The following is a 27,129-nucleotide window of genomic DNA, read 5'->3' as shown; positions in this document are numbered from 1 at the left end:
AGATACATACAAGCATAACATCTGGGCTGGGTTGTAGCTCAGTGGTTGAGTGATTACTGAGCTGGCTTGGATCCCCAGTACCACACAAAAACACAAAACAACCGCTAAAATACAGAGTTGAACAAATTAAGATGACTCAAAATCTCTTACAATGATACTTATTTCACTAGCTGATTGCATAACGAGAGAGCCATTTTAGAGGCCTCAATTTTTCTTTTAAAAGCATTAGGTGTTTTTAGTCTTCAGAAATACCGCTATGTGTTGAAGATAATCCTACTCTATCTTTTACCCAAAACAAAACAGAAGAGAATAACAATACCGTGCAGACTTTCTCTGGAAAGTGAAACACCCAGGGAAATAACTGAACTGTGTAGCAAATTTCTCTTTCAGTGAAAGTCCCTATGGGTTTTTCTGACTCACTGTAGAGTGAACCTCGGCTGGGGCACCCCCCTTCTTAGACTCTTGAAGCCAGCTCCTCACTGCATCTTGAGTCTTCCTCTCACATAAGATGCCAATCACAAGGGAGGCTTGCTAACCAGGACTAGAGCAAATGAGGACCAGGGTGGGTCTTCTTCCATCATGCCAGTTGGTAAGGACAGAGCAGCTGCTTGGTTTTGAGGAAACATGAGTGACCTCTCATAGAGTGACCCCTTACAGAGTCCTTGGCCTTGTTTAAGTCGTTCACCTACACGGATCATTTTACTCACAGTGGGAGGCTTATTCCATCCCCATCCAAATCACACAAAACATTTAGCTCCCAGGTGACAATAACTTGACTCCAGTGATCCCAAACTGGACATACACTAGATTTCCTAAGCAGTTTCATAAACTGCACACGTGAAACTCACTTAGCCATCAATCATCCACATTCCCTTCATGAGTTCTGTCTCCAAACATATGAAGTCTTCCCAAATGCTTCCCCTAAATTTTAAAAAGATAATGCAGTCTCTGTGATGAAAAACGGGCTGAGTCAGATGTATGTTATATTTGTATTGTCCCTTACACTTTGAGTTTGCATCTGCTGCTGACTTGCAAGGGCCACAAGAAGTCTGGAAAGTCTGTAGCACTGGCAAACAAACAGCAGTGGGCCTGTGTGGAGAGGCATAGGCCCAAAAGCCTCACTCTTCAGCGGGCATCTGACCACACGGCTCATTGAGCCAAGTTATAGATAGATGCATAGTTCTAACCTTTTCTCCTAAGTCAGTCCCCTCGTGTCATTAACCATTTTTGTGGCTGCTCTCTCATTGTTGCCATTTGCCTTACCAGGAAGGTAGCATTTTAATAGCATTCCCCCACCCCCTTCTCCTAATTTTGATTAAAAAGATTATAAACTTCTTGAGGACAAGGACAGTATTTTCTTGAATTAGAAATAAGTTAAAGGAATAAAATACGTCGAGATAATCTTGAATCACCCTGCCTTTTGCTAGCTGACAATGTTTTAAATCATATAATGGGGAAAACTACATGCTAATAAAGAATAAATCACAGCTGAGTGCCTTCAGACTGCTATACTAAGGTGTGTGTGTGTGCATATGTCTGTCTGTGTGTGTGTGTGTGTGTGTGTGCGTGTGTTGGTGTGGATGTGCATGTGTGTGCATGGGTGTGGGAGAGGGTATGCGTGGGCGCATGGATGTATGTGCATGGGTGTGAGTGGGGGGGAGTGTTGGGGGTGGGAGAGTGTGTTCTTAGGAGTGTGGGGGTGTGCATGGGTAAGGGGGGAGTATGGGTGTGTTTGGGTGGAAAGGAGTGATGGGGGTGGGGAAGTGTGTGGGTGTGGGAGAGAGTCTGTGGCATGCATGGGCATGCGTGGGGGGGTGTGTAGGCATGTACATGTGTTGGGATTTCTTAGTCCTGCTGGATTGCCTAATTCTCTTAAAGAAACTGAACTATATTTTCAGAATAAAGGTTATTCATGCTCCATAGCAAACAGTCCTTGTTTTCCTTCGGAAAATCATTGTGTCAGAAAGATTTCTGAAACCCTTTCCCAGTGAACGTTGAGGAACATCCCCATCAAGTTATTTCAGCCTCAGTTAACTTGCATGTTGTCAATCTATGGTTTTGGATAAGGCTGAATACAAAATATCTAAACCTGAAGGTGGAAATGAAACCTGCAAATGATCAAGTTAAATGACAGACGGCCCTTAACTGCACATAATTTTTTTTAATGCATGGAAAATAAATACATTTGTATTCAGAGGGATGGACAGCTGAAGGGATAGAAAGATTCTGAGTAGATTCAGAAGCTGAAGTTCAGGGGGTTCGCGAGACTCTGAGAGCTGGAGGAAGGAATTTGAACACCAGGTGCTGGGGAACAGCTGACCTGGCAGTTGACATGGGTTAAGGGAAAGAGTAGAAGGAAGTAAACACAAGTTATTCAACAGAACACCAATAATACATCACACACAACAAAGACAGGAAAATGTGAATATCGCATCCCAACAAATAATAATGGGAACAGAGGCCAACTAATTAAAATAACATTTGGGTGTTTCTTGGCTTCTCATTGTACAAACAACTCCAAGATTCATCTACTCTCATAATCAAATCTCCAATCTTAGAGGCTATTAAAAAATAACTTTACCAGTAGCTCAGATTAGAATGAGCAGCTCAGAGTTGGCCTTAAATGCACAGAATTGTCCAAAGAAATTGCTAGCAAGACTTCTTAGTGCTGTCGTGGAAAGAAACAGACTGGACCACAAAGATTTTGATTCTCTGTGTCTCTGTCTCGGCTTTCTATGGGGGAGCCATTCAGCATTTGGCTTTTTTGAAGGGTACCAAAACACGTACCCTTCCCATTTGCTCTGATGACTGGAAGTAATGTATCTAAAAAACACCTGGAAAAAAGTTTGGCGCATAATAGGTGTCAATAATGAGAAGCACAGAAGGCCTCTGTGTGTACAGCAGCATTAAAGGCTTCTTATCACCCCTCCTGAACTTGTCTTCTATCACCTGACAAGAACACGCAGCTATTATTCTAAGACTTAAAATAATCCCTACATTTCAAGTATATACACTACGTGTCTCCTGACAATGTTTTTTTTTTTTTTTTCCTTTCAGGTCTTATCAATTTTGTTTTCTTCAGGAGACTTTTAATTTATTTTGGTAATTTAATATTAAAATATCTATAAAAAATCATACATATACCACACAAAGACAGTTTGCTTTCTTTGTTGAGATAATATCAGAGCCATTGGTTATTCTATGTACAATGATTTTAAAAACCAGTGTCCAATCCTTACGTAAAGTAGACTCTATAATATCCACTCTAAAAATGTTAAAGTCAGACTTTTACCCAGAAAAGAAAATTTAATTTTATTAATTTTTCTTCTTTACATGTTAAAATAAACCTGATCTCTTTACAAATCATATCAACATCTGAGAAATTTGTTTAACAAGGTTTCTTCCTGGAAATTTAGGGTTTAGGAAATTCATAGATTATCATTTGTCCTTATCAAATGAGCTGATAAATAACTTTAAAGAGCTACACTTGATCTTCACCAAAAAGCCAAGAAACAAGATAAAAAAACTGAAGACAAAAATGATAGCTTTTGTTTAGATTATTCTCTGCTATATTTTTAAGACCCAAAGGAGGCTTAGAAGTAGCCTGGTCCAATCGTTACCAAATCTGTGTTTCTTCCCTAACATCCCAACAAGGAATTAATTCAGTGCAGTGGAGATGTCCACTGTTTCTGATGAAAGCTCATGCAAACTGAGCCAGTTAGAACAGAAGGCCAATCCTTTGGTGGTACCCACACCCGGCTTCCCATAATAACCACGTAAGAAGAAACCTAGGTACACTTATGTCCACGGTCTTTTGCATTTGAGAACTGTTTTGTCCCCTGGAGCCTCTCCTCTCCTGGATCTTCCCTTGGTCCCCTCAACATTCTGGTTGGTATCCTCTATAATTGCTTTAAGGTATGGCTAAAAACTAGTTAAAAGTAAGACACCTAGCAGGAAGTGGTACATACTTGTGATCCAAGCTACTTTGGGGCGGGTCAGAGAAGACTCATGAGTTCAAGTCCAACCCAAGCAATGTTTAAAACCCCACCCCAAAAACAAGTAACAAACAGAAGTGGCTTGGGGGCATGGCTCAAGTGCTACAGCACTTGCCTAGTATGCATAAGACCCAGGGTTCAAATCCCAGTACTACAAAAATAAGGCATCTAGCCTGCAGAGCAGTTTCAGTCCCACTTGGGTATTACTGCTCTTTTTCTAGATGATCCACATCGTTAATGTGACCCAACATCATGCTAAGTTTGGGGACAGCCCAAACAATGATAATAATATGACAATATCAGTCATGTAGACTTTTCTAAAAATGACTAGGCCCTTTCCCTTAAAATCAGAGGAAATCAGTTCTACACTACTTTCTTGATTCCAAGAGAAGGGGAATAGAAACTATGTTGATTCCACTGGCGGTGACCTCCCATTCCATCCTGCTAAGATAAAGCTGAGTCTTAATACTATAAACCAACATATTGCTACCTCATTCCAGTCTGGCAACAGCCTCAGATCTGAGCATCTACCAGCAAAACGCCCACCCACGATGGTGAGGTCTTACACTCTGGTAAGACACTGGAAGTTTCTGCTACCGTAACAACCCATGACCTCAGTGTCTCTTGGACCTACTGCCATGGTTTTCAATAGCATTTTCAAACACCTGGCTGATATCCAAATACATTACACCTCAGGTATTCCTGTCATTGACCATGTCTGACTAAAATGAATGAAAGAGAGGAAGGGCTGAAGGAAGGTGAGAAGGAAGGAGTAAGGAAAGATGTAAAAACATCCTCTAGGATATGTTAGGATCTACAATGAAAACTGGATGTAAGTGCCAGTATTGCACGTAAAAAAGAATGTTTGATTCTGTAAATCAGAGTTGAGTTGTTAAAAGTTGATCAAAATTCATCATTTACCATCCTAGCTACTTACACCAGTAAGCAAAGTCCATGAATTAGTCCTTAAAAACATTGTCGATTTCCAAATAGAATTAGAAGTAAAGAAGATTTATGCCTTTTTTCATTTATCTGAAAACAAAATTTAAATTTAGGAAATTTTTTTACAAAGTTTAAGTTTCAAACCTAACCAACATTCTCTAAATAGCATCAATATTTATTTTACCAAAACCCAGAAGTAAATGCTAGAAGGTGACCACACAAGAGATCTGCTCCCACAGAATATTCTACAAATATTCATTAAAGGGCCACAAAACAGGTACAGAAACAGACCAGATTAGCAAAAAAGAAGATAAAGGTTTCCTTAACATTTATTCTTTGAATATTTTACATAACTCATTTTAAAACTATGCAAAGGCCGGGCATGTTGACATGCCTATAATCCCAGTCACACAGTAGGTGTAGATAGGAGGATAACAGTCCCAGGACACCCCTAGGCAAAAGCATGAGACCCTATCTGAAAAATAATTAACCAAAGAAGAGCTGGGGGTGTAGCTTATGTGGTAGAGCACTTGCAAGAGGGGGGCCCTGAGTTCAAATCCCAGGACTGCCAAATAAGTAAAGAAAATTCAAAACATGTAACTTAAAACCCCCCTTAATACTTCATTTAAGAAAATGAGTTACTCCAGAGCCACAAAAATTACCTCTGACATTCGATTTCTGGAGACACTTCTCCTGGGGAAGGATATGGCGTGTCTAATCCTGGCTCCTATTCACGTAGTTCTAATGTCTGCTTCACCACAGAGGCAGATACCAGGAGATGAATAAACGCCTCTGCCCAACAGGGTGATAAAAGCCACTAGTGTCTCTTTTCGCTAAAGTTGAAATGTGAGTGGAGTTTTAGAGTCAGGAAAACATTAGGATTCAAGGCACTCCCTGCCCAGGTCACAGAAGATAAAAGTTCAACTTCAATCTTTCTATAGAAAGACTGGGGACACCTGTTTCTCCCCAGAAACACAGTAGAGTAAAACCAAATAAGTCTTATTTCCCTGGATCAAAACCAAAATGGTTAGTTTTTAGTTTTTCAAGCTGTCAAAAGATGTGGCATTGAAACAGATAAATGCAGACAACAGGCTGGAGGAGTGGCTCAAGTGGTAGGTAGGGCACCTGGCTCGTAAGCGTGAAGTCCCAAGTTCAAGCCCTAGCACCACCCTCCTTCCAAAATGGAAACAATGAGATAATTCATCATGGATTTATTCAAGTTGAACTTTTAAAAAGCGCTTGCTATTATTTAACACTAAAACAATTTTTGTGTTGCAACAAATTGCCAAGTTCCCAGATGCAATGCATGTCTGATAAATGTGCTGCAAAAATATCTATAATATCACTAAAGTTCCAGTCAGATCTAACTAGAACATTGTGCATTTTAATTAGAAGATACTCAGTGTCACACACACATTGAGTGGTGGTGGTACTGGTGTTTAAACTCAGATATTTGCACTTGCTGGGCTAGGCAAGAGCTCTCCCACTTGAGTCACATCTCCAGCCCTTTTGCTCTGGTTATTTTGGAGATAGGGTCTCACTTTTTGCCCAGGCAGCCTGGACTGTTTCCCACCATAACTGGGATAATAGGCATGTGCCACCTATTGCTTGAGATGGGATCTTGTGAACTTTTTTACCTGGGCTGGCCTGGAACCGTGATCCTCCTCATCTCAGTCTCCTACATAGCTAGGATTACATGAGTGAGCCACCATACATGGCTAGAATTGACAATGTTTTAAAATCCACATGCAACCCCAATCCCATTGTTACAACAGCCTCTTTTATCTACTCTAAATAACCAAGTGTAGATTATTCTAAATGCTTCTAAAGCATGTAGGTGCTACTAGGTGACTTACATTAAACAGCATTATCATAAAATATACATAAAATCCCAAAAGTAAAGTACCCCAAGTGAATTTCAATCCATAGGGAGTTCAAGGATTCTATGTGCTTAAAACATTTTAGCAGAAAGTTAAAGCCAGAAGGGATGTGATCCTAGCAAACTGTATTTATTGTGTTAATGTACCATTTGTCTTCTGGGCAAGTAACTAAAGGTCGTTCGTTCTTTAAGGCAAGTGTTGAAAACAGTTTGCGTTGAAGGTCTAACTTAAAGGAACAAAACGAAACCCTTTGGGCCGCAAGTGACCTTTCTATGCCAACACAGACGTCCAAATCTCTTAAAGAGGAGAGCGGTAATGTTTGCACTCTGATTTTCTGTAACTTCAACTCCCTTTCTTTAAATGAGTCTGCTAGAGAAACTGGAAGCATTTCTTCTTGTAGAGCCCAACCATCAGAACCTGGTATGAAGCTGAGTATCAGATGAATGAGTTTTCAGATCTACTTAGTGAGAAAGAGAAGGTGAGAGAGAGACACACTGCTACAATCTGTTTGGGGGTTGGGGGAGAGGGCTGCTTTGATTCCCTTGGATCCCAGTGGGTTTGGGAAAGCCATTCAGTCACCCACAACCATGCATGGCAGAAACCCAAGGCCATATTGGAGCATGCCTTCTTCAGGAGAAAGGGAAAAGAGGGAAGAAAAGGAAAGAGAAAAGGAGACACGAGGCCTACAATTAAGGTGGCTGGCTAGCTCATTTCACACAAACATATTTCCACACAGCTGGGAGCTTCTAGGAATCTTGCCTTCAGATGACTCAGTAAAATTCAGAACTGTCAACTGGTGCAAAAGTATTATTGCAAGTTCATCTATCCAATGAACATTACCCATTTTCAGGTGACAAGCTGGCCTTGTTCCCAAGCTGGCACCAGGACACCTCCTATCAGCAAATGGGGTTCTGAGGGTGAAGAGGAAGGGGGAGGTTTTCACTTCCTCTTCCACATCAGCTGGGGCTGATTCTCCTCTCAGAGTTTCTGCCTAAGAAAAATAACCCACAAATGTACCTCAAACCTTTTCTAACTTTCACTGTGATACATAAACACCTAGTTTCAACTTCCTTCAGTACTGCCCACTGGATGGAAGATAAAATCATATAGAGGCCCTCACAGAGAAGCTCTCTTGGGTTCACAATGGAGTCTCCCTGCAGTTCAGGGGACTCCATACACAGCATGCTACTAGACCATGTGTGGATAGCAAAACAATGACACAGAACAGATGCCACAAAGACTAGATGAAGGACCATTTTCTCACCTGTCGTTCACTTGTTTGGTGCTCTTTGGGTTACATACTCTATCAAGCAGTACATCTCAAAAAGTACCCATCGTACACAGATCCGGGTTTTAGTTTAAACTTCTATGGAGTTCTCAATTAAAGAAAAGAATTGTATCTTAGCCTTTTGCCCTGTAATTTCCCAAAAATGTTCCCAAGATGGACAACAAACATTCAAGATGGGGGGAAAATAAAATGATTTTGTGGTGTTCTCAACACCACTGTCCTTCTCCTAACTATAAAGTACATGTTGCTTTTTTCATAAAACATTTTCCTTAAACATGACCAGAGACTCTCTGCAAGTGTTTTTTGAAACAGGTAGGAAACCACTGTGCCCGTATGGCTGAAATCCAAACTCCATTTTTTTTTTTCCACTCAGACAGGAAAATTCAGGAAAAATTGATTCCATGGGTAGCTCATAGTTTCTTTTGGAATGCTTTCATGGAAATTCAGGCTGTATTTGATACACACACCATATTTTTTAATGGTGGTGTGTGGGTGTGCTGGAGGCACATAAAGAACTCCAAAATCCATATAAGTATCTAAAACCAGCTTGAAGTAACTCCCTCATTTCCTTCTCATTGTCTATTGCTCATTTGCTAACTGTTACTGGAAGTATGACACTCTTATATGCCTTTCTGTGTATTTTAACTTAAACAGTTTCTAAAACACATGCTAAAAATGATATCACCCTCTCAAAAAAGATTTTTAAACTAACAAAATACCCAAAGAGCTGCCACTTTCAAAATTAGAGGTAAGACAGGCTTAACCTCATTCCTTTCATCACAGTTCCAACCATGATAGACCGACTAACCAACCAACCAAACCCTAAATCTCTTTCTTTCTCTCTCTCTCCATTCCCGGGTTCTCCCTGGGTGGTAGCCATGCACGCTAGCCTGGGAGCACTGATGGTTGAAGGAACTAGTTAATGGGGAAATTATGGGTGACTTTGTTTGGTGGGTTGTGTGATTTACATTTGTGGTAAAACCCAAGGCAACTGATCTGTAACTCTGACTTGAATTGGGCCCTTACATGGAAATTTTTCCTGCGTGTGGCAGTACCTAAAACATGCTTTCTGGGAAGCCCTCAAGACCCTCCTCTTAGGATGGGCTTTGTCAGGACATAACTTCCTTTATTCTACTAATTTAACACTCTTGAACATCCCATTCACACCCACCACCAAAGCCTTGCTGGCTAGAGTCACATGTGAGTGTGTTTGGTTGAAAAAAAATTCTCAAGAGATGCAAAATGATAAATTACAGGTTTCAAATGTTAGAAAATATGCTGGAATCAAACATATACAAAGTTCTTTGAAGTTCAGCAGTTAGAAAAGCATACTTGATATTCTAATATAGGAAATCATCACAGGGAAGACGGAAGGGAAGGGGAAAAGGAATGGATATATGACGTTCTGATAAAACATAGAGCTCACCTTTCAAGTCCAAGGCCACCCAGTGGAATTAATGCTCCCTCTTAAAGTGTATATGCACACACCAAAACGCAGTCTACCTTCCTTCCCTAAGCTGTTTTTCATCGTGGCCGGGGTTTTCTGCTTTACACTCCCCGCAGAACATCTTTAAGGTAAAGGATGAACCAGCAAATCCACACGTGTTCTGAATGCATTTGCTGAATTAGGAACCCAACATCCTCACTCCATTTAATTGTTTCAAGGCAAGGAAATATAAATAGCTTTGGTCAAAGTGAGAGGTACAAGCAAACACACAGAACCCCTTCCCCCAGTTTTTGGTCCAAAGAAAACCCTTGAACTTGGTAACCTGACTCAAACTAATCATAAGTCAGGCCGCCCTGTGTCTTCCTTCACGTTTGCCTGATGGCTTCATCCATTTCAGACTGGATACAAAAGACTTCACAGCACCAAGTACAAGTGTACCATGACCCCTCAGCAGCTCTAAGGCTGTTGTTTTGGTAACAGGTTGTGAAGGAACCTGACTGATTCTGATTGACTGTTTTGGCCTCATTTCCCTGGATTTAAAAGTCTTGAAAAGTCTTACCCCTTTGCAAAACCCAGATAATAATTTTCCCCCCAAAGGAAATATTTTGCCTAAATCATCACAAACGTCACACTATGACCCATCTGTCCTGGGAAGTTCAGTGAAATTGGACCACTGTGAATGAGGGAGGGAAAGTTCTAGCAAATAAGATACAAGGCCAGTAATAATCCTAACATGATGAAAAGTAGTCATTTCATCAATCAGTAAAGTTACCTTGAAAAGTCAATGACTCCTTCTCATCAAATATTAATAGGAGTAAAGATAGGGGTGATAATACACACTTCCTGCCATCTTATCGCTGGCAAGAGATCCCAAACAAAGTTCCATACCTGAATCACTTCTTGGAGTCTGCAAGTGATACTCACTCATATTGTCCTTGATACTTCCAATGAAAACTGGTCTTTTATGAAAGAAATGGGCCAGCCAATAGCTGAAGGTGTGTTGCTATACACAAGGTCTCAGGTATTCAAGTTTAAGATGTGAAATTTTATGTGTCCATTAAAAGGTTTTAAGAAGGAGTACATCAAAGTAAGAAGATTCAAACAAATGTACTATTCCAGCCTTCTGGTGATTTCTTTACCCTTTCTTATTCATTAAATAGTTTAAATTATAACACAGTCTTTCCCAGGACTCACCCAGTTCCTTTATCTACTTTATGAGCTGGTTTGCTAAAAGGGCTTGGATTTTTGTGAGGAAAAGAAATGATATCATCTTAAAGTACCCAAGAAATGAGAAGCTTTTTTACCTACTTGGGTTTATTTGTGAGTGGAGGAACAAGTCTTTGATCACTTTCTTCTAATGAATAAATTTGAAATTATTGGTTAAAACCTGGAATCTGAAGTGCCCTGTGTTGTGAAGATCATCCAAAACATGGAGAAAGAGAGAGAGAGAAGAATTTTGTCCATATCTAAATGGGGTGTCTGATAGCACAGCCTACAGCATTCTATGTGTAACAGAAGTCTGTATTGAGATAGCTGTGCTGTGCCCAATTTTCTATAAAACATAGCTACTAAATAGAATGAAAAAGGATGACAATCATTCTTTTCCTATCAGTGTAATGAAAGCATACCAAAAAATAATATTGCCTAAAGAATCATTAATTTACAGAATTAACACATATATCTCCAAATTTATATGGCTGGAATACCATTAGCATTGGATTTGATTATTATTGTGTTATATCAGTTTTGCTTTATGTAGCTCAATGGTGGATCACCTGCCTAGTGTGTGCCAGGCCCTGGGTCTGATCCCCAGCTCTGAAAAAAAAAAAGTCAGTGTATTCTCTGACATCACAGCAGTAGTGTGGCAACTCACTGCTACTCTGTTCTCCACAGACACTTTGTCATAGTGTTGTTAACAGAAGGGTTAAAGTCCCTCTTGTTATCAATGAACCATTGTTGCCTTAAGGACATCTGATATTTACTCAAGATTTAGTCTTGTTCAATTTGGCTACAACTAAAGAAGTATTTGAGTGACTTAATCATTCAATGACTTTCTACTGAGTGTTTACTATGGGCAAGCAACAAGTGCAAGACATGACCCTAGCATACCAAAGAAAACTTACTGTAATCAAGCGAAGTCCACGTAAAGTAGGTACAGAGTCAGAGGACCTGAAGGAAAACCAGAAAGTCTCCAGCTGCATTTAAAACAATAAATGAGTCCAAAACATACATAAAATATTAGAAAACTTATTCACAAAAGGAAACTCATGTTTCCCAAGAACTCAATTCCAGAGAATTTAAAAAGATTCCATTAAAGGCTACCAACCAAGAATGATCCTCAATGCTGGTATCTGTCCAGCATGAGAATGAGTGAACATTCTAGAACAATGGTTACTTTTAGGTTGGTTTCCAAAACAATAACAACAAGGAAACATCGCCAATTCTGATTTAGGTTCAAGGGTTTTATTAAAGAGTTTCTAAGTTGGGAAATGTACCTCATGACACATTAACTCCAAAATTGCACAATTTTTGAATAATTACCTATTAATAAATGGAGCCAGGGAAAGTGTGTGTTTGAGGATGGAAATCAAAAGAACCATAGGGGTAGAGGGGGTAGAGCAAGGAACACAGATGTTTGTCTAGAGCTAAAAGCCATGTGAGTACTCCTAGAAAAGGCAAAGACAAAACTGGGAGTTTTGATTCTGGGTAATCCCGAAGTGTTACAAGTTATTCTAGATTTCTAAACTATATGAAAATCAATATGAACAGAGTTCCATAACTTTATTCCATGACAATAAATTGCAAGCTGTTGAATATTCTAAGCAGTTCAAAAGAAGATGAATTTGAAACAGTGCAACCTCATAACCAGAGTTAAAGAAGACTAGCCTTACATTCCTTTACTGGGGGCAGGGGGAGGGAAGGGTAGAATTCCAGAACCTAATAACAGCTTCTGCTCATTTTCAAGCAACTCCTACACAAGGAAAAATACCGACAAGGAGGACTAATGCTTACAAGTCCAGCACTTACTTAATGTCTTCTCCAAGTTTTTTGAAATGACAAACTGGGCTACAAATCCCTGGAGAAATGGTTGGCCTCTGTCCTTTTTGGCACTGACTACATGAAAAGAATAATAATTAGAGAAAAGTGTCACTCACTTAAAGTTGCATTTTTAAATTACAAACTTGAAGGTAAAAATACTTCTCCTAGATTCTTCCTTATCATCCCCCAACTACCCACTTCACTGCTAAGTTTGATGAAGTGAGAATTCCAGGTATTTTGACTGGCTGGCTCAGGGCATGTGAGTTGCAAGATTTCCAGGTAACTTATATAATGTTACTGGGAATAGCAAGAAAGAAACAAAACAACCATCAGAAAGCCTTAAGGGCTTTTTCTAGTTGGCTGGTGAAAGTGTTCAGAATTATTTAAGAGTTGGACGAGTAATGACGAGCCACACCCTCGAAGGACTGCAGTCTGAATTCCATCATTAGTTTATACCAGGTTTTCCAATCCAAAATTTAAGTATCTTCACCGTCATAAAAGAAAAGAGAGTTCAAAGAATGCATTTATATAATCTGAGCTTGCCCAAAATCAAACTTCCAAAACATGATTTTGTTAAAACCATAGGCTAGATTTATTACTTTACACCCTACTCTTTATGACTGGACAAAGTCTATTGGCTTCATCCCAAGGTACAACAGCTTACCTTCCCACAACTTGTGGTTTCTACAAGTGCCACCAAGTATGGGTAGAAGGCTGAGCTGTCCTGGTCTTTGTACTAGGGGAAGGTGTTGAGAAATGGTGTCACCTGTAACAAAGCCTTTCAGTAAAGATACTAAAGACAGAGCTGCCATGGTGCTGTAGGCTATATTTACAACCATACAAAACAATAGAAGTTATAGAAAATGGTGCAAAGCTGGTCTAAAACCAAGATATGGTTTCTCATTTGTATAATTTTATAGTTAAATTGATTGTGAAAGGAAATTAATAGGATGCATTTAGATCGTTAACTAATCACCAAATGGTTATACTTTTTGCCTACGTGATACTTATTAGAGACAGACTTCTCAGCTTCCAGAAGTACAAAAAGCAGAAGTTGAGTATGATTGTATTTCCTGCACTTCACCTTAGTATCAAGAGAACTATCCTAAAATCCCGGGTAGAGCGGGCAAGGAGGCCAAAGATAGGTTGCACAGCCTAAAAGAAATTTCCACAAAAGCCTTCCAAGGGGATATTGTGGATAGCCTTCCAATGGTGACATTGCCTTTGTGCTAGGTGTGGAGGACTTGTTGGGTGTTTGCCAAGCAACGAATCATCATTAGTGTTTTATGTGGATGATTTTACTTAAAACATACAACACGACTAATAAGGTAAATGATACTAGTACCACCACTTTGCTGGTGTGGAAAAAGACGTGAAGTCAGTTTTCAAAGATCATGCAGGGTGGTGATAAAGCTGGGAATCCAATTATAAATCCACATCCCAATTCAGGTCCTCAGCCCTCCACTCCACTGCCATATGTATTAGAGCTTGCACCTCTCTCTTCCTCAAAAATCATGCCTGCAGCCACCAGAAAGAGCAGTCTATGATCTTAACGGCTTCCACCTCTGTGAAACATGAAATCCAAATACCTATAATAATAACTTTTCAGAATACCACAGCTTTGTTCATTTGGAAAATTCCAACACTATTTACTGACTGCTGCCTGCCTATGAGTGAAGTTGCCTAATACATAATTCTGACCCGAAAAGAGTTTACAATAAAAGAACTATGCATATGACTGGCATAAATTAGATGAATTTCAAAGAATCAGATCATTACACTTTTTGCCTAAATCTTTACCACAGCCTTGAAATCAGCATGGTTTACAATCAATCCCTCCAGACTTGGCCTCTGCCCTCCTCTTAGGGTTCAATGACCTGCTGACTTGTGACCTTCCTATCATTCTTGAAACTTAAAAAGTCTCCTGACCCAGGGTTTTGGAGCTTGCTTTTCCTCTTCCCCCATGTCGTCCATAGCTGCACCTTTTCTTTGCATTCAAGTCAAAGTCTAATAGCACCTTCCAGGCAGATGGACCCAGTGCCCTCCATCTAACCTGCCTCATACTTCCCCTCTCTCACCCATCATTCTGTCTCACAGCATGCATTTCCACCAGCAGTTGGAATTTAGAAATTCTACTTACTGTCTTATTTCTCCTTCTCCATCATCACCCAGAGTGTGAGGCCCAAGAGAGTAGTGCTTTACTGCACCATCACTGTCCTCCTTACCACCCAGAATGCTGCCAGGCTCATAGGCACCAAATAAATATTTGGAGGGGTGAAGTAAGTGCTGAGGGGATTATTATAGAGGAATTTCTGTGTCTCCTGGGCAGAGCATAAGATGTGGGCCTTGAAAATGATATAGTCACTTGGCAAAAAATGGCTCCCATGGGCCCTGCAAGTCCATCCAGGAGAGGCACCTGGAGCAACATATGTTTGGGAAAGATGGGATCATCCAGCCTGGATGGACACCTCCAGTCTATGAAAAGAAGACTGCGTTACCATCATGGAGGGTTTTCAGTACCAGAAGGAAGAATTCTGTGGGCAGTGGGGAGTCACAGGATATTTTCCTAGCAAGGAAGTGACACAGGCAAAGCCAAATAGTAGAAAGATCCAAGGGCAATTTAATAATCCAAACAAGGAACACTAGTGATACTTTTAGGTCCCTCTGTCTGATAACACACACACTCACACACTCACACTCACACACACACACACACACACACACACTCACACTCACACACACACACACACAATCTGCCTTTTTGTTTTTTTAAATAGAAAATTCCCAAGAGAGAACAGGAAGAGAAGGACTGTGGACTGGGTGCATTAAGTATGGGAACAGAAAGTTCCATGCTACAAAGTGTAAAGTTGAACTTAATGATGAAACTTGTTTCTCTAATATCTGTGCAAAAGCCCTTTGCAAAATAAACACAGATTTTATTCTATCAAACCGCCCCTGTGACTCATCTCTTTGGAAATGCGTTCCTGGCATCGCTTCTCCTCAGGCCTTAAATTCTTGGAGAAAATCAGGCAGATTAGTGTCCTGATGACATGACAGAAGTCAGAACTCGAAATCCTAAATCCAGTTCTGCCACCGACTTGCTGCCTGTCATTTGGTATTTGTAAGATATCTTTCTGTGGTGAATGTTTTATACAGTAACAACCCAGTGGCTAAGAAGGAATATAAAATTTCAGAATAATCCCAGAGATACATGGAAATGAATACAGACTTTTAATGGAGCTCGTATTTAATCCTTTACAAAGCATTCTTAAATTATCCTGTAACTATTTATTTCTCAATCAGGCAGAGGAAAGAGAAACAGTCACAGGAATGCATACATGTGTGAGTGTGTCTCAGAAACGGTGGCTGTCCTGAAAAATTCCCAGATAACAAAAATGAAAAGGAAAGTTTCTTTTCAAAAGACACGATGATGTAAACACAAGGAAGTTTAAAATAACACTTGTATAAACTGTTTGAATTGAAGAGAAAAAAACATACCCCAAAAGAGTTTTGTCAGAATAAAAAGAAAACAAATCCTGAATCCTGACAGCAACATAAAAGCCAATCTCCCCCCCCTTCCTTTCATAATGGCTTTTCTATTGAGCTTTATTTTGACCTTTCATTACTTTCCCAACATTGAAGAATATTGCCTTTCAAAACTCTCCATTTCTCTGCCGTCCATACTATTATCCCTCACCCATTGTCGAGAGTTCTTAGCCACTGCTGTTCCAAAGTGAAATGCACCGTCTTCGGTCTCTCACCAACAAATATAAACCAGCATTTTCACCCACTTTACCTCTTTAAATTCATACTCTGGGTAAAAAAGAAAGATAATCAGGAAGTCATAAACATGCCCCCAAAAAAAAGAAAACAGAAGAGTTGGTTATCTGTTTGCTGGAGAAGAAACAACCGATCTAATAATCAATCTACAGCCAGCGGCCCCCACCCCCACCCTCAGCAGCCACAGGATCCGTTCATTAGTCAGGCCCACTGCACGATCTGATTGATAAAGTTTCAGTACAAATTATCCCATCTCTTTGATGAAAACAAGCAAGGCAGAGACTGAGCCTTAATTTTATCCTCATAAATTAGGCAACCAGACAAACTCTAACCAGAGCTCGCCACACGAGGGGCAAACTAATTTAATTAATTCATACACAGCACCTCATTAAGCAGTTTTAGCACTGAGGTTGTGATCTTGTGGAGTCTGCATTATTTTCCACAAAGATGCTCACTTAGTCGTCAGCCATGGGGAACCAGGAGAGGGTAAAATGCATGTGTCCATGTGCTGCTTCAGTGAGACCACCGAGTAATGTAGACCAGTGCTGTCTTCCCTCACCCCAGACACGAATGCACAAGACTTACAACAGGAGTGTTACTGCATGTTGCTTTGGCTTCTTGTGTTACATGTTTTGCACTTCTAAGCAGTAGCGAAAACAGATCATTTCCTCACTAGCACGGAATCATTCTTAGTTGACATGGTAAACGGACTGCTGATAGAAAGGAATGATAATTAAAAGTACTTCTAGTTATCTTGGGGAAAGACACAGTTGGAATGTTCCCCAAACTCTTTGCTGCTTCAAAAGAATACCCCAGCTCCCATGGGCTCCTGACCCTGTCCTTAGACACATCCTTCTCACTGTAGAAGCCCTCCTTAAGTGGTTGGATTGATTTATTTTATATTTCTTTCTTCTTACATAATCTCCAAAAACCATAGTTCCTTTTCATAAGCTCACAGGACAAGATCTTTGTTTGTAAACACCAGTTTCCCATGGGTCAGGCCTTAGTTTCTAAGTATCCCCAGCAGCTGATTCCAGAGCTGGGGTAGAGAGCTGAGTCTGGAACATTTTGAAGGGCCAGAAAATAAGAACATGATAGAAAAAGAATGGGGACAGGATACAAGACTCAAGCCTAAAGAGCCCCCAGTGGCCAAAAGAGAAACCGTTTTAGCAATAAAGTCGTATATTATGAAATCATATGCTATAAGATAAAATAGTCTTGAGTCCACACTTGATGGAATTTATTGATGATGAAGATCACTTGTTGGATATATCAATCAGCAAAGGAGAAAGAAGTACATTTTCCTTACAGAAAAATTCCAAGTAAACACAAAAAGGAGAACAGAACCTTACAATAATAATCACTGCAGACAAGATCCACTAATGAAGTGGGCAAAGGTTTAAGATGCTTGCACAGTCCCACAGCTCCTACACCAAGACACTTACTAATTCCATGAGGAAAACAGTAAACTTAACCTGAAAACCCACAACAGATAGTCCCTTACCTAGCTAATCAAGATTATTATCACCAGTAAAAGAAACAGCATGCCCCCTTGGTACCATGCCCTAAAAAAACTGCCATCACTTCTGTGGTACTCTTGTCAAAAATGAATGTCCCCAATGTCATCATGGGAAATCAAACCCAAACTGAGAGTCGTTCTGCAAAATAACTGACCGGTGCTGTCACGGTCACAAAGGACAGGAAAGGCTGAGGAGTTGTCACATAGTTGAGGAGACTAAGGGGACACGACAGCTGACCATGACGAAAGGTTCCGGGTTGGACCTTGGATCAAAACAATACCATTAGTAGGAAAACGAGTGAAATCAGAAGAAGGCTGACATTTATTAATAGCATGGCATCAGTGTTAATTTTCTCCTTTTTATGCTGTACTCTAGTTAGATAAGTGGTTAGCATCGGCAGCAGCTAGATAAAAGGAATAGATAAACTATTATTTCTGAAACTGTATTGTAAGTCTAAAATCAGGGCATTTTTTAAAGAATACATTGATTACAAGGAAGAGAACACGGTATGAGGGTCTCAAAATAAGACTGACAAAATCATTGTAGAAAAACCACCATGGAAATGAAGCTGTCTAGACTGCTGTTAACATTTTGAGCTTCTCAGATTAGAAATCCCATTTCTTCCAACCGAATCACAGAGAAATGTACAGCCACTGGTTTTGCTTTCCTTCTTTAATTCTAGGGCTGTTGTGGTCGACTTCAAACCAGTCTTTTAAGTATAATTAATAACTAGTCACACAAAGTGACCACTTCATAGTCTAATTTTTATATAGAAATATACCAATTATTATAATACAACTTAATAACATTGACATCTGTTTCTTTAAACTAAGAATTTATCAGACTCTAGGCCAATCAACAGCCCCACTTCTTACAGGATTAAATGACCTGCCTTTTAAATATAAGCTCCAGCAAAAACTTCAGGGTCTCCAAAATAAGATTCTTAAAATACAAATGTGGACATTTTTTTAAACGCTAGGATGCTCAAAGGCTTTTCTTAAGCTTATACCTAATTCACAGGTATTGTGACTTTTTTGAGAATAAAAGTAGTTACCAACAAAAAATGAAAAAGTTAACTGTTTTAAAGAACTTGTATCACATTCCACAAAACTAAAAGCATGCCACCATCTCTTTCATGACAATCCTAAAATTGAAAGCCTGGACACATTTTCAAAATATCTATCATGTTTGCAACATTGAAGTCAAATGCAAAAATAGTAGTTAACTTTGTAAATAAGCTGTCTACATAAACATGCAAACAGAACTTCCTCTTTCCTTCCTTTGCTCCTGATGGGCATGATGTGAACTTTGACTCCAGTTTTCTTTCCTTTTTAAACAAAATCTGATTTCATTTGAGTCACATCTACTTTGATGAGTGGTTGGAAAAGTCTAGCACCCTGAGCCTCAAGCTAATCAAGCAAGGTATAATTTCTGTATTTCTAATCTCATGCTTCATCTAAGGTAAGGTGAGATGCTAGGGAAGGGGAAACATCAGAACTACTGAAAGATCTACTTCTCAATTTGGGGTTTGCAAATTGTGGGTATACAGGAGGCACTATGAAGAAGGTATGGCCAAGAGCAGAGGATCTTTGTGGAAGACTGTGGGGTTTACTTGTGGCAGTCATCAAACAGTTGTAACAGATCACGGTGTAAGAGTTAAGTCTTGAAAGCACTAGCCACTCCATCATGCCCTGTGGGTTGTTGATTTTGTGATGTTGAAGATTCAGAAACAATGACTCACCCGGCTAAGTCAGATCAATGCCTGTACAATATCAGCACTCAGCTCCACAGAACTTGTACAGAAAGCTTACAATGTGGAAAACCATGAGTTTTACCTAGAACAAAGATGCCAAAGAAACACCAGAGAAATAGAAGCAGACACTTGTTGGGGGGAATGTGATTGATGTAAGAGAACAGATGGGATGGGAATTAAAAATACAAAAAAGTGGTGGTTTCTTGAACAATTGAAAAAACAATGAAACTTTTTTTAACAGGTCCATATTTAGTTCCAAGGTAGACAAACCTAACCAGAGCACACAGGTGCTCTGAAAACAAACAAAACTATTTACAGTGCCACACCACTATCACACAGCTAACTTCATCTATAATCAGCCAAGTGGATCGAAAAGCAAGTTTTTCTCTTTATTTTATTTTTTTCTATATTAAAAACATGTTTAACATCTTTAACCATCAGGAAAATGCAAATCAAAGCTACACTGAGATTCCATCTCATCTCAGTCAGAGTGAGTGTCACCAAGAAAACAAGCAACAACAAAGTTGTACACAACATCTCAAACCCGTGTGCACCATGAGTCCATCAATTTGTATGCAAGACACTGTCCTAAGAACACACGTCAGGCTTTCTCTAAGATTCTTTCACCCCCATCTCTCCTCCACACATGCTACGACATTCACAGGCAGTCACACCTTCCCCTTCCTCACCTCTTTGCCCAGCTGTGTCCAAGACACCTATGACACACATTGACTTACTTTGTTCTAAGCATTTCACACATCTGACTTTATTTAATCTGCACAGGAACACTATGAAGTGAGTTCAGTTGTAAGACTCCCCATCTTACACATAAAGACATTCAGATAGAGGGTTATAGAATCACGCAACAAATGGTCAAACTGGGACTGAACTCCACTTTGGTCTGTCTGAAGCCTCTACCGTCTCTTTGCTATTTTGGGAAATTTCTAGACATTCTCTTTTAGAGTAGATGAACAATACCTACACAAGCCCCATTTAACTCCACATGAAATTAGAGCACTCACAGCCCTGCTCACACCTCCTTTGTCATAAAGGCCCTAGTGAAGTCCCCAGAGCTGGACCATGAGCCTTTGATTAACAGTCACCTGTAGCTGGGCCTGTTCCTGCCTGCCCTGTTCCATTTCCAGAACATGAAGCTTCTCTCCTTCTATCTGCTGGATCCTGAATTAGGCTGGCACTTTTCCTATCTGTTCTGTTTAGTTTCTATGGGTGATTAAAGTAATTAACAGATAAGAAAATAAAAACTCAGTTACTATTCAATGGGAAGACAGAAGCTGGGGTGCTACTTGAAGTAGTTAATTCAAGCAGCAAACACATAAATTCTGTTTCTATGTGTGTGCCATACTGCATATACAAAGGAGAGGGTATGAAATTGGGGTTTCTTAGAATGGCACTCTTAGAGTAAATATCTCTGACTCACACAGAGATACTTAGGATTCATTTTACTATGTGTAAAAGTTTGACCTTATCATCAAATTTCAGATTAGGAAGATGTTTCCAAGTCCCAGATGAGCACAAATTCATTTTATTCCACTTCTGGATGCTGAAATTAAGGGCCTTCTCTTGAGGAGTGAACACCTTTAAGAATCTTCTATGTTTTCTTTTTACCAAAAAAAAAAAATGTGCCTATATCTGAAGCTTTACACACAATTTCATAGTCCACAAAGCTCTGAAATCTGTCTACAACTCCAGTTTACCAGTCGAGGCATAAGCAGAACCCAAGGAGCACAGGCCTCAGAAGTTCAGCATTCACAGAAGCCACGAGTCCATCGTGTTTTGAATTTAATATGGACCACAATTCCTCATACGTACACTTTTTAATCAGTAATGATTTCATCAGGGAAATGCCCCAAATTGAGCCTTGATGGGACACTGTAGACTGCTTTGTTTCTGGCAGCTGTAACAAATCACGACCCACCTGTGAACACTGGGTCTCAAGAGTCCTGGAGGCTTTAGTCCAAGGCCAGGGTGAACACACTCAGTTGTGGCTCTGGATATGACTGCCCACTTCTAGTACCCCAACCTGGCAAGGGCTCTGACACTGTGACCTAACACCCTCCCAAACACCCCACCTCCAAACTACATCACTTCAGGACCAGGACTCAACACATGAATGAGGCAGGGTCAAGGAGGGGTGGGGCGTTCAGTCCACTGCACCCATTACACCTTATCCCTGTAGAAAACATTCTGCCTTCCATCCCCAGACAGAAGTCCAGCCCACCCAGGAAAGGGCTGTCACCCCCTCGGGTGTGTTCTCCAGCTTCTGTGGATGTGAGAGGAGGGCCCAGTATGGTACTGACCTTCATCTCTCCTGCCTGCCCACCCTACCAAGGGCTTGTGCACCTACATTTCATGGCAGCATGGGTCAAGTGCCCCCCAACCAAGGTTCCTGAGAACTCCCCACCTGTAGTCGTCCAGCAAGATTAGGACCTAGGGAATTTTTGTGAGTGATTTGATCCCAAACTACTTTTTACATTGTGAGTGGATTTTAAAACTTTTCCTTTCATGGTATTACAATATATATAGTTTTCAACTTTTAACTATTACAAAACCATGAAGTAACCATATCTAGATGGTAACTAACAAGAAACTGAAAAGAAAGATTTTAAAGCCCTGAAAATGGACAAAAATGCTCCAAGAAACATTCAAGTTTACAAACCTGCCCCCAGAAAGACAGAGACGCAGCAAAGTCTTTGGGCTTGCTATTGTTTGAGGTAGTTTATGTTCTATAAAGTTGCTTTCAGTAGCAATGCTTTAGGCAAAATTATCTACTGTGAAATGAAATTCCAGTTAAAAAATACAATGCTTCCAATACACCATGAGGCCAATGGCAGATGTAAGTATGGAATTTCATGTCAGGGAAAGCATCACTCAGTTCAGCCGTGTCCTGTGGGGTTACCAACAGTAACCTGTTGCTGAAATCTCCTGATCAGAGCCTTAAAGAATGAAAGTTTAGTCAGCTAACCAAAGTACAAGAACCAGCCCTTTTCCCTCCCTCTCCTACTCAACGTGTATTTCAGCATATCCAACCGGTCTGAGTTGATAAAGCAAAATTCTTCTTTACAAAACGTTCCAGAAGAAATGACAGAATTGTAGAATTCACATTTTGCAACCCTCAATGAAATAGTTCATATGGGTGACAGTCATTGGATTAAGTCAGGCTTATGCAGTGATAGGTGGTGACTCTGAAAAGGAACCTGGCTGCCTGCTGCCAGGTGAACCCAGCAATCAATGTCAACATCTAGATAGATGATTGATAAACAGATAGGCAGATAATGAACAGATGGTACATAGATGGATAGATAGATGACAGGTAGATAGATAGATGATAGATAGATAGATAAGAGAGAGATAAGAATGGAAAGAGGGAGGGAGGAAGAACGAAGTGAGGGGAAGGAAGGAAGGAGGGAGAGGGAGGGAAGGAGGGATGCGGGGGGCAAAGGGAAGAAAGGAGGAAGGAAAACCTGAGTCTGATCAAACCTCTAAAGCCAATTTCTATTTCTGGAAAAAAGAGCACCTGTAGGCACAAGGCAACACCACAAGAAGACAAACAGTACAGGATACCTTATGTGACAACTGACCTAATTTCTGCAACAAGTAAATAACAACAATAAAAGAGGAGAGGGGAGCCATGTTTGACTAAAATAAAGTTAGATACTTAACCAAATTTAGTATGTGGCACTGACTTGGGTCATTATCCAAAACCATGTAACTGTAAGAGACTGCTTTGTGCAACACGGAAATTTTCATTATATAATTAAGAGTTAGATGATGTAACAGAAATACTGTTAGTGTCATTTGAAATGATATTATTTACCATGTAAGAAAATGTCCATACTAGAATAGAGGTGGTGACATTTTAGGGTACCATGAATTTACTTTAAAATGCTTCAGCAAAAGCAACAAAAGTGGAGGACAGACAGATAAAAGTGTGGCAAGATCTTAACACTGAATTTAGAAATTCTTTGTAGTTTCCCTCTCCAGTGAATATGTCAAATCTTTCATAATATTTTATTAAGTTTCACCAAGTGATACAGAGCAAGAAGTCACAGATCGGGGCATTATATTCCAGTCAGAGAAGATGGCACAAACAGGAACTTTGACTCAAGAAACAGGGCAACACTCAGAGCACAGCAAGCAGCTGGGTGTGAAGGGCAGGTGCACATGGTACTGCCACATTCAGAAACTTGGTTTTGCCCTCCTGGAGATGGGAAACTAAGCAAGGTTTTAATTAGAAATGGGTATAGCTAGATTTCCACTGTCCATAGACCATTGTTCTAGCAACTCTGTGAGAATGGGTTATAGGGAGACCAGAAAATGGGAAAATAAGCCTGAAAAATAAAGCCCGGTTAGGAGCCTACTGGCAAACCACAGTGATAAAGAAATAGAGGGGAAGAAGAAGGCAGAGGGGTCAGGAATTAGTCAGCAAAAGAGAAAGAAAGAACAAGCCAGAGCTGGCTTTCACTGAGTGACTTTGACATTAAGATATGGGATTCAGGAAGAAAAGAAGTTGAAGATGGAGGAGTAGAAGGCAAAAGTTAGTGAGTAAGTCCATGTTAACCATGCCAACTTTGATGTTTCCATGGGACATCCAAGCATCAGCTTGGGTGTCCATCATGCCTGGATGCTCAGACCTAGACAAAAGCCGAAGAGCCAAGTAATCAATGGAAGCTCTTGCTTGGTGGCCCAGGGAGGGGCTGTGTTGGTCATCATCCATATCTAGCATGGTATGGGGCTTGTAATAATGACTAAATGAATGCTGAGTTTGTCGAAAAAGAAACTGAAGAGGACAGAGGTCAACAGGCTGAGGGCAGACCTCTGGAGGTCAGTGTCAAGAGTAAAGACACAGGTCCCCTAAGAAAAGTATGACTAAAGCTCAGTCTAAAAGGAGAATTGGCAGCAAACAGTCACAGAAACTGAAGGATGAGAGAATTTCAAGAAAGGATGTGGAGACAGTGTCAAATACAGAAAATGAGAAAAAAACGCAAAGTCTGGAAATTGCCCATTCATTGTCCAAAACTGAGGTACATGATAACCTTAGCCTTTCCAAAAATCTCTGAGGCAAGTGACCTACTTTGTTCACCCCAAAAATAAAGATAAGCAGCTGCATGGTGGCCAGCCTGTAGACAATACCATTATTTGTGTGACTGTGTTCATGACATGTAACCTTTCTATTCTGTCCTTACTTAAAATGAAGCCAGCCTATGAAGTACATTACCTGTTATGCTGCATCTGATTCTAAAATTCCACAGAAGTTAATCCTTTGGTTTAAAGTGTTCTGAAGATAATAAGAGCCCAGCACCCACTTTGAGAGCCACTACATTTTCTGCTGGGCTTCTGGTATACTCGCTTTCATTGCTTCATCCACATTTTCGCTCCCACTTTCTTTCCCCCTTAATAGTGTTCTCTAAATTGTTTCAGAGGTGAAAGTGACTGACCTTACATGAACACAAAAATGACCATGACATTTGTGACAAGCAAAAAAAAGGGGCCAGATAAAGAGAGATGTCTGCCTCAAAATTTATATAAGCCAATATTTCCCCAATACGGAGAGTACTAACAGATGAATTCCTAAATTTTTTCTTTGGGGATAATGAGCAATTAACAGTGATAGTCAAAATCCCATCGTTGCTGTAAAGAAACATGAAAGCATATAGCCGGAGCCTCCTAACCTATGGGAAGTTAAAAGTCAGGTGGATGTGCTCACGTAGGACATGCTGGCCTCAAGTCACCCATCTATAAAGGACCCTCACTTTCACTATGCTGCACTTACAAGTGGCTGTCATGCTCCTGGCCAGGCAAATGATAAAGAGAACTGGTTCATGTTGCTCCAGCAAATTAGCGACCTTTGGTCTCATCCACCACAAATATTTAAATCATATTAGACAGATCAGAGTTTAACCCTGCAATTAGAAATCTATTTACAGTCATGAAGACAATGAATCTGACATTCCCAATGTCATTTCTATTGATAATACTGAGAAAATCAACCAAAATTTCAGTAAATAGATGATTTACTTTCTCTTTTACTTACTCTGTATTAACAGCTTCCCAAATCATCTTGAAAACAAGAAGAAACATATCATCTGAATAAGAAGATTGATATTTACTACATCAAAGAAAATGACTAAATAGACCGAGATTACTTTCCCCAAATTAATCTCACAATCAGGTAACTACAGAAACAAGTGTATACTTAGGCTCAAAATAGACATTTGCTCATCTTGCTATCTACAATCAACACACAGGTGAGCACAGTGTGTTTTGGGAGTAATTATAGAACAGGGAATGAAGGTATGAAAAATAAGTGAGTGGTCTAGTCAGGGCTGGCGAGTGGATGAATACATAACAGCTGGTCCAGGGAGACACTATGCATATGTCAGAGATTTTTAACTGAGGTCTGTTTCTCTATAACTCAATCAACTGGTTCCAATTTTCAAATTTTTAATGACCTTAAAAGAGTTATGCCCCCAAATGCTGATCAAGACAAATCAAATTAAACACCTAAAGAAGGGTCATTAGACAGGCAGGAAGAGAATAACCAGGCAGGAAGTAAAGGCCAGGTAGATAAGCAAATAAGACACAGAGTATTGGCACCAGAAGTTGGATGGTTAAAAGTTATCAGAAACACGTGTGCAAGTATTTTTGAAAATACATGCCTGGGCCTTAGCCTTGGAAATTCTGATAGTGCCTGTATTTATAAAAATCCACAGGTAATTCTGGAAAACAGCCATGACTGAAATTAAGGGTCTAATGCATGAAATAAGAGATGTGAAGAGAGAGAGTACATGTCAGTACTAGTATTATGAAGTGAGGACCAGGTCCCATCAAGAATGTCTCACACACATAAATTAAGCCTGAGCTGACCCCAGAACATGAGTCCCACAGCAAAGAGAAGTACTGTTCCTGTAAGGGTGGAAAAAGGAAGGCGAGGAGCCATGCATTCCACTTTACTCATACACTGACCAATCACTTCATTTGTGAGTATCTCCCGCCTCACCTCAAGCTGGGTGCACTAGGCTGGATGTATAGAAGGCATCCAATAGACTACCCTAACCACTTAAGAGGAAGCTCTCAACCACCTCCCTCCCTTTGCCTGCCATCCCCTTCCCTGAAATTACAGCAACCAGAAAAATAATTTCTCCTTGGATTTTTACTTTCAAATATCCTAATCCATTTTTACATTCAACTTTTACACTCATATGATCTTTAACTTTCTAAATCAGTCAGTACTTTTTGGTAATCTCTTTGCCTCCCACTTAGTCTACTTGTACCACTTCCTCCTCAGTACCAGAGGTTCTGTGCTGATGTTAAATTTCAACACCAACTTTTATGGCACTAACACAGAACTGGGGTCTGTCCAAACACACCTGATCAATTGGAATTGCCTCAATGTGATCATTTCTAAAGATTCATATATTGTGTAAACATTTACTAGCTTGATTTTCAAACTCCTAATGGGATGAA

The 27,129-nt window shown here is 40.1% G+C and overlaps 1 protein-coding gene across 12 annotated transcripts in view; it reads right to left on the bottom strand.

The window, feature by feature from the left end:
- The window catches only part of Sox5 (SRY-box transcription factor 5), a 922,227-nt gene that overhangs the window by 844,798 nt on the left and 50,300 nt on the right, over positions 1 to 27,129 (bottom strand). The window contains exons 2-3 of one of the 12 annotated variants that reach the window (XM_074075858.1): positions 12,580 to 12,666; positions 11,676 to 11,721 (exon numbers count right to left, since the gene is read on the bottom strand). The exons of 10 other annotated variants lie outside the window; for them this stretch is intronic. The gene's annotated coding sequence lies outside the window, so the exon portion shown is untranslated. Of the gene's footprint in view, positions 1 to 11,675; positions 11,722 to 12,579; positions 18,712 to 27,129 lie in introns of those variants that run through there. One more of the 12 variants, XM_074075857.1, reaches the window with a different exon arrangement.

This window comes from Castor canadensis, chromosome 6 (assembly GCF_047511655.1).
Source record: "Castor canadensis chromosome 6, mCasCan1.hap1v2, whole genome shotgun sequence".
Classification (NCBI taxonomy): Eukaryota; Metazoa; Chordata; class Mammalia; order Rodentia; family Castoridae; genus Castor; species Castor canadensis.
The sequence above is the reverse complement of the archived record's forward strand: the minus strand, read 5'-3'. Positions and strand labels throughout refer to the sequence as shown.